At 38.3% G+C, this 8,118-nt stretch overlaps 1 protein-coding gene across 6 annotated transcripts in view; it reads left to right on the forward strand.

The window, feature by feature from the left end:
- PDK1 (pyruvate dehydrogenase kinase 1) overlaps positions 1–8,118 on the forward strand; it is a 1,069,548-nt gene that overhangs the window by 759,379 nt on the left and 302,051 nt on the right. Inside the window, exon 6 of one of the 6 annotated variants that reach the window (XR_006365365.1) lies at positions 6,832–6,921. The exons of the other annotated variants lie outside the window; for them this stretch is intronic. The gene's annotated coding sequence lies outside the window, so the exon portion shown is untranslated. The remainder of the gene's footprint in view (positions 1–6,831; positions 6,922–8,118) is intronic. 6 annotated transcript variants of the gene reach the window in all.

An 8,118-nucleotide genomic window follows, 5' to 3' on the forward strand; every position in this document is an offset into this window, starting at 1 on the left:
GATTTGTACAATCGATGGCAAAATCTTTGCACATGCGATATACACATGTAAGGACTCCTATTTGAACATGAGAAGTACTTATCCATACTGGCCATGGAAGACGCATCTAACAGATATGATGTTCATAAATAGTTCATATCAGAAATATTGTGTTATAAAGTGTCTAACCTTAAAAAGTATTTATACTGCTTTTCCTGTTTGCATATAGTCAAGAGAGGAGCGAACCTGGGCATCTTCTTCATTGATAAAATTATGAGAGTTCTATTGGTCTGCTTTCATCCACACAAACACATTAAGCAGAGAGGCATGTCATTCAGCACTTTGGATAGTACTGAGTGTAAGAAACGCACCTGTTGCTTAGCTGACTCTGTGGCAGCAGGTGTAAGTGCACTGAAATATTTATTTTGAGACCAGATGATACATAGTTTGAATCCAGCTGTATCTAATAATTTTAAATACCTATTCATAATGCAATTAAATAATTCTTTATTGTACTTTAACTGTGTGTTTCCTTAGCACAGTGGGTTTAAGCAGTATTGAGTGGAGGTAACCTCACCATGCCATAGGACATTCACTGTTGCTCAGCATTGGTGAGTGATGCAAAACTCTGTGCAAACACACAAAACAAAAAATGAACGGCTTCATTGGGGATTTTTTTATTTATGTGTGTGGTGTGTGATTTTGTCTTTTGACCAGATTAAAGGTAGATAGGAAAGTGGTGAAAGGGGGAGCAAGTAGGGGGGAGAACAAAGGGAAAGCAATATAGGAATATGCAAGAGGAAAGTAGGAAAGAACCATAGCTATCCATTTCTTCAACATTGTAAAATGAAAATATGCATAGAATATTGGCTGAATTTGGACTGTCACCTCAACAGAGAGAGGTGACAACAATGCAGTCATGTTGTATAGCCAATTGGTCTGAATCAACTGTGTTGAGAAAACACATCTGCAAAGCTGAGAGCTATGCATGGGATTGTATTTTATTGTTGGGACAGGTGCCCATTTATGAATTTTTTTTATTTCAGTAAGAGTAATGTTGGGTAAGAGATTTAGGTATTTCTGGGTCAGATAAGTAAGGTGGATGAGGAAGTGGATGCAGACAAACAGGACAGGACACTGGGATGGTGAGTGCACATCAGGTTGGAGGACACCATGATTGGGGATAGGGAATAGATATTGGATATCCAGACTAATCACACATGGGGACAGAGAGTATCTAGTCCTCAACCAGAGAACTGTCATCACGGTGCCATTTTTCTGCTGGCTGTAGGAGTGTTTGACATCTTTGTTTATGCACTATAATAGCATCCTGTCCATCTAGCAGAGGCATGCACCAGTGGTGCTCTCCACTACCTCATACATCAAGCCTGGCATCTCCTGGCAGGTGACAATATCCCCACCTCCACCAGTACTTCCAGAGGGTAACTCTGCACCATCTGCTGAGATAATGCTACCTGATGTGGAGGGCCCAGCTAGTGCAGAGGCAGTACTGCCAGGTTGGTTCCCAGATGTGCTGGGTGTTGGTGCAGGAGCCAGTGAAGCAAGGGCAGGCTGAGCCTCAGTGGTTGGCCTACCTCCTTGTACTGTAAAGCATTTTGTGAGCTGTCAGAAATTGATGACATCAGAATGTTGTGATGTGACCACACATATAAAAATAAAAAAAAGAGAGAGAGATACAAGTCTTGGGGTAAGAGGAAAATACCATTGTATGTGACATACAATCAGTACAATACAAACAATTTATTTTTACTCTTACTTTAAAGTATAATTTTAACAACTACAAACTATAACTTGCTCCATGTAATCCTTACAGTATGCATATATTGCACATGTGCTTGATCAAATAATACAGATTAAGTTAACAGCATGGCATGTATCCCACTTACATTGAAATTATTTAATTTTTTAAATTATTTTACTATATATTTGTTATTTGGGGTATTTGAACCCGCAACGTTTGACTACAGTATTAAAACTGACTCATGCAGTTGGCTTGTGCTACAGACTGAAGCATGCATTCTTGATTTTACGTTTAAGATATGCATGTTTAATTTGCTACAACTGCATAGAAGAGCAATACTTTAGATACCTGTTATACTGCATACATACCCCTTGTTTCCCTTCAGTCTTTCTAAATGTTTAGCATGGACTTCCCTGTTGCCTGTAGAATGAAAAGGAGAGAACAAGAGAAGAGCATTATGCATACCAGTCTTGCATGTATGCTTTCTATATAATTTAAACTCTCATTATCTATATACTTACACAACTGTGGGGAGTCAGCAGTCCTAAACTCATCTAGCCACTGGTTGAGTGTATTCTGCCTGTGTCTTTTGAGGTCATTAAAGTGGTGTCTGCACTGCTGTCCAGTGCATGGAATGCCAGTTGCACTGGAGACAGCCTTGGCCAGATTATTCTAATATATGTATTGAGACCTGGTATAATCCTGTTGTAGCAGCCTATGGCTGTGGCGCTTTACAAGGAGTCCACTAAAAATTCTGGACTCCTCCACACACACCCCTTTTGAACCCTAAATTGGGTGCCTTCCCTTCTACCTCTAGACATGTCTGCTCAGGGCAAATAGCAACAGTTAAGTGTGTTTTCTCTCTAATTTGTGTTATCCCATTTAATGCTAGTGCTCAAACCCAAACAACCATGCCAGCTAAGTTTGCACAAAGTTAAGCAGAGAGCAACAGTGCCAAACAGAGATGAACGCAGTTTGGGGACTCAGAAGGGTAATGTGACAAGTTGTCATTAGTTTTTGGTTTGGATGCTGCTGTACCTGTTAATTGATTTAACTTTGCAGATATGTATTGAGGGTATAAATAATATGACCAGACACATTTTTATGTGGCTTTACACACTGATAAAATTAATTTGTACAATGTGGGATTCAAACCTGTGCAACATAGACAAAACATATTCTTCCACACAGATGACTTTTCATCCTTGCCACAGAAGAACTGCTTGTCAGACATGCTTATTAATTATATAAAAGTACACATATATTTCTGTGACTTGAAAAGGTCTGGTTTATACATTCATGTGTGTATGAGAAATCCTTGAAGTCTGAAGTCCACCCAGGACCAGAAAAGACAATTATAATTGCAGAAACATAATTCTCAGTATACCTTCAGTTACAGATTAGTTCATATGTGCTCCAGTGCTACATACTTATTGCTATTTATAGTTATGGATAAGCATTATTCTGGCTCTGTAATTGTACAAAGTTAATTGCACTGATACCCACAGTTACACATGTAATAAATCTCTGATATCCTGTGTATGCTCAATGCACATGCTATAGATATTCATATGTATAATTATTTTTATACTGCTAATTTTTATATATTAAGTAAACTAGAACATCATTAAGTAAAGTTTGGGCTTAGCTGGATTAGAACCATGTGCCTCGCAAATATTAATATTTAAAAAATATAAGGAACATTACAAAATAAATTTTGGCACACATTACAGATATTTACACAAGTCTGTATTTGAATTGTCACACCAATGAAACTACAAAATATAGTAAGGGTGTCTTACCCTCTTTGCCACAGAAACAGCTTTGCGGCAGGAGTGAAAATCAATGTGCATACAAGCAAGTCTCATCTCATCCACAGTATTAACAAAACATAACACTTGTACACTCTCAGTTGTTTGTACATGTGTTGATTACATATTTAGGGGTGTATATTATGTTATCGAAAAGCCGTAATATCGAAGGCTTTTCATCGACCCGTAAAAGTCAAACTGTCATAATAGCGAACACCCAAATGAGCGAAGTGTTTCCCTGGGAAAGAAACCGCTTGGCCATCTTTGTGAGTTTTCCGTTTTCCCCACTGTAGTGCGATCTGGGAGTTGGTATATTTAGTAAAGGGGGTATGGGGGTGAAGCCCCCCACTTTATGTTTAAAGTAGTGTGTGGTAGGGCTAGCGATTCCTTTCCCAGGGAAGGAATTCGCTCATTCGGGTTTTCGCTGTTATGAGAGTTCAACTTTTGCAGGTTGATGAAAAGCCGTTTGATGTTACGGCTTTTCGATAACTTAATATACACCCCATATTTAGTGCATTGATTGATCACGCAAGCATTTATGGGTATTGTTTGCACCAGTGCAGCTCTGTCTTCTGTCTGTGTTGTATTCATTCTTCTCTTATCTGAGCAGTAATCTCAGACATGCAGTCTGTAAGGCATTTTGTATCATTGTCCTTAAAATGTATGAGAATATTAAATGAAAATAATATGCAGTTTTCAACAAAGACAGGGGAGTTCGGTTACTAGTGAACAGAAACTGAGAAAGGTGTGCTTTTCACTTCCATTTAAAACCTTGATACGATTACTTCTACACTTTGTAAGTATAACCTGGGTGACACACCCACTGCACAGGTAAGGGAGTCTGAATTGTTGTTTTCCTCCTCTGTACTAGTAATCTTTCACAGTTACAACTAACACTGAGGGAGTGCCTGCACAATGTTTACACCTGATACACAGAGAATATTTTGGTATTCAGCAATTCTGATGAGTTCACACCTCATTTGCATCTTTGCAGTGCTCACAGGCCTGGATCTACAGTATAAAAAGGTAACTGTGTAGCTAGGAAACCTGAAAGTGAGGAGGGTTGTGTATGTGGATTGCTATTCCTTTGGATTTATCTGCACAGAGGACTTCTGATTTTGATAAGGTATGATTAGATTTTTCAGTTACATACTACATTTGCTCACATGTTACTAGGTAAATATTTTTATATACATATACATATACATATATATATATATATATATATATATATATATATATATATATATATATATACATACATTAGCAAATGCAACTTTGATTTTGTATGCACTTAGAAGTTTACTTATGGCATAGGCAATTATGTTGTGGCATTTTACTCCGAGACACACCCTTGTTAACTTTCATCACAGGTGTTATTGTTACAACTGTTTCTATTATGCTCTTCTATATTATTTCAATGAAATGTAAATGTCCTCTATTGTCAATGACACACAGGTGCTAGCCTTCTAAGATGGCCCCTAGACATCTCTAGGAGAGTGCCGGGCACAGGTAGAGGTGACTGTCAATTGTATAAAAATGACTTTTCTGTGGTAAATATGTACACATTTTGTGAGAATTTGTTGGAAAGCAATGATTGATGTGTTATTCCTTTCTTGGTGCAAATTGTCATTTGCCTGTTGTTTTGGGGGTGGGGGAGCCAGGTAGATTTGCTGTTAGTCCTTGTTTTGAATCAAACCTTTGTTTGTGTATGACTGTGATATGTTACAACCACATTGTTTGTGTCTTTCGGCTTTTCCCGGTTAGGGGTCGCCACAGCGGAACTCCGGTCTGCTAATGATTGGCAGTAGAGTTTTACATGCTGGCTTGCCGGGCCTAATGCACAACCTTCAACGAAGGAATGTCCCTTCACGCATGTCGCCACGCAGAAGACGCTCTAACTGAGAATCGAATGGGCAACGTCTAACTGTGAGGCGACAACGCTACCGCAACACCACCACAGCAGTTGCAACTACATAACGTGTTATATTTTAATACATGAAGGTTTGTATTTCTCCAGTGGGTAATATTGAAAAAAATAATAATAGATGTATATATAAGCAGGATTTTTATTTATGTGCTGTTTGTGTAGTATCCTTATTTTTTTGTTTTCTGTCACCTATGATTATGGCACCCAAGCGTCCCAGTCCCCATAAACCTCACTTCAGTGTCCTTGAGAATGATGTAATTGTCCAAGCATGGTACCTTTCTGCTTGAGAGAGAGACGTAGGGTTATGTCTGGCAGAATGCAGATTTGGAACAGGTCAGTGTCGTAGGGGGGCATAGCAGGACTTCTGATCAGGTGTGTCATAGGGCCACTAATATGATTTCATCAGCCAGAAGGAGAGCAGCTGCAGTGGCCCATGGACAGCTGTCTACCAGTGAGGGGGTGGTGGCTGCTACAGAGCCACCACTGACACCAAATGAAGAGTTATTGTCCATTGTCAAGGATCTAGAGAGCTCAGCAGAAAGTGCACAACGGCATGTGATTAATGTTGATGCTGCTGTTTCATGGAGGACATCTATGTCCCAGGAGGAGTTTCTAGGTAAACTTACATATGCCAGTTTTTAACAATTTCTTGTATAGTAAAATATTGAAAGTAATACTTAAGTTGGTTTAATTAAATTATTTTTTGATGGGAACCTATTTATAAAGGGTCTATGTTTAATGGTTGAATTGTATGTTTCTTGAACCGCTATTCATCATTAATGTACCATCGACTGTTCTTTTTAACAAACAGGCATAGCATTGAGAAATATCTTAATGAAGACTCATAGTCAGCCCACACAGATAAAACAGCAGGAGGTATGTATTAGAGGGGCATTCACCGAACCCTGCTAATATGGGGGGCTGCACCCTCCATACCACCTGCTAATTATGTATACCAACTCTGACATCACACTACAGTATATTTTGGTCTTATAAACTTAAAAGGTTGATAGAATAACAGGTTTTGTATTACCGTATGATTTTCTGAGGAATATGAAGTCTGAAATTTAATTGTTTGTCATTGTTTTCTAACTTCAGTCTTCAGGATTTTCCAGTACAAAACTGTGAGACCAAACTGTGGACATTATCTGAAAATCTGTACATTTGAGAGGTATAGATGTGTGAATCTTTGATGCATGAGTCCTGTTAGTTGATAGAGGATGCATATATTGATGTCAGTGCTGTTGCATATTGATATTGTTGCTGTAAAAATCACCTACCTTAAACTTACTTACATTAGTAAGTAACAGTCTGCAAGGATATCCCATTTGTTTGTGTTTCTGTTCCAGGTTCAAAGCTTACGTTGGAAGTCTGGTAGATGCAAGAGTTTTAATTTAGGGCTGACTGTCTGATGCTAGCAGTGCACAGCCATTACATGGGTAAGTAAAAGCTGTGAGCATTGTCTTGCATCAGTTTTACTGTATGTATGTGCATAGGATAAAGGTTTTAGCCCCTTAGGTTGTGAGAGTGTGTGCTATCAGAATAGAGTAATTGCAAAAATATATTATAAAAATGTACCCCAAAGTTCAACACAAATACAGTTTGGATACATGTAAAAGTGAGTCATCAGTTCAGTTAAATGATTTGTAAAAGTCACATACTTTGGAATTAATATGGGGATTGGTTTGGTAAACCAGTGCAGCTGATATTGAGAGACTCAGAACTGTTTAGAAATACTAAAAAAATGAAATACAATATCTGTTGAAAAGCATAAGATACATCCATAAAAGTAAAATTCTCACTGTGAATTTATTGGCATGCATGTATTGAACACATAGTAAGCTGATAATGATTCGAGACCCAGTCATAATCCTCCATGTTTTAATTAAAAATAGCAAAAAAAAAAAAAAAAGCTTGTAATGGAATGCATTTCTTTTGAGGCCTTAAAATTAGGCTGAGATGTGCAGTTTAAGAAAGCAGGCGAACAGGGTGGAGCAGGTGGACTATTATGTTGTTATATTTGTGTGTTTCTTTGTTTCTTTATGTGGGTGCTGTTTTGGGGTTGCAGTGAAGTAGGATACATAAACATTTTGTACCCTAATCTTTAATTTTTCTGTTTTGGATGGTGGATATGTGGTACAGCTGTTACAAAGCATTGTCTTATGTAACCACTTAACTTAGATTGCACTGATTTCAGTGATGCAGCTATCTTCCAGAATCAAAACAGTTGCTTTGAAATACATGCTTTTCCTTTGTGTAGCCTGATGTCTCATACTGGCTTAAAGTTAATCAAGGTCCACATCAGCCATTTTCACATCCAGAGCATTCCAGTAAATGCTGAAAGCCCTTTTTGCAGTCTGCCACTCAAAATATCATCATGCCACCCCTCCTTCCTCAGTTGTAACCCACCAACTTTTCTTTTTTTATGTATCTACATTATATCTCCTTTATTCTTCATCTCCTCATTTGTAAACATCCACCCATCCATCAATTCACATTTCTTTTGTCTCATTTTGGCACATGGGGTCAGTTTGTCACCTCGACAGTGACAATCATCTAGAGCAAATGTTCGCACGATCAGGTGGCTAGCTCTGCTGCAGTTGTTCTTCCATGCCACACATACACATGCGCACTCA

This window comes from Protopterus annectens, chromosome 6.part1 (genome assembly GCF_019279795.1).
Source record: "Protopterus annectens isolate FY-2018-M chromosome 6.part1, PAN1.0, whole genome shotgun sequence".
Taxonomy (NCBI): Eukaryota; Metazoa; Chordata; order Ceratodontiformes; family Protopteridae; genus Protopterus; species Protopterus annectens.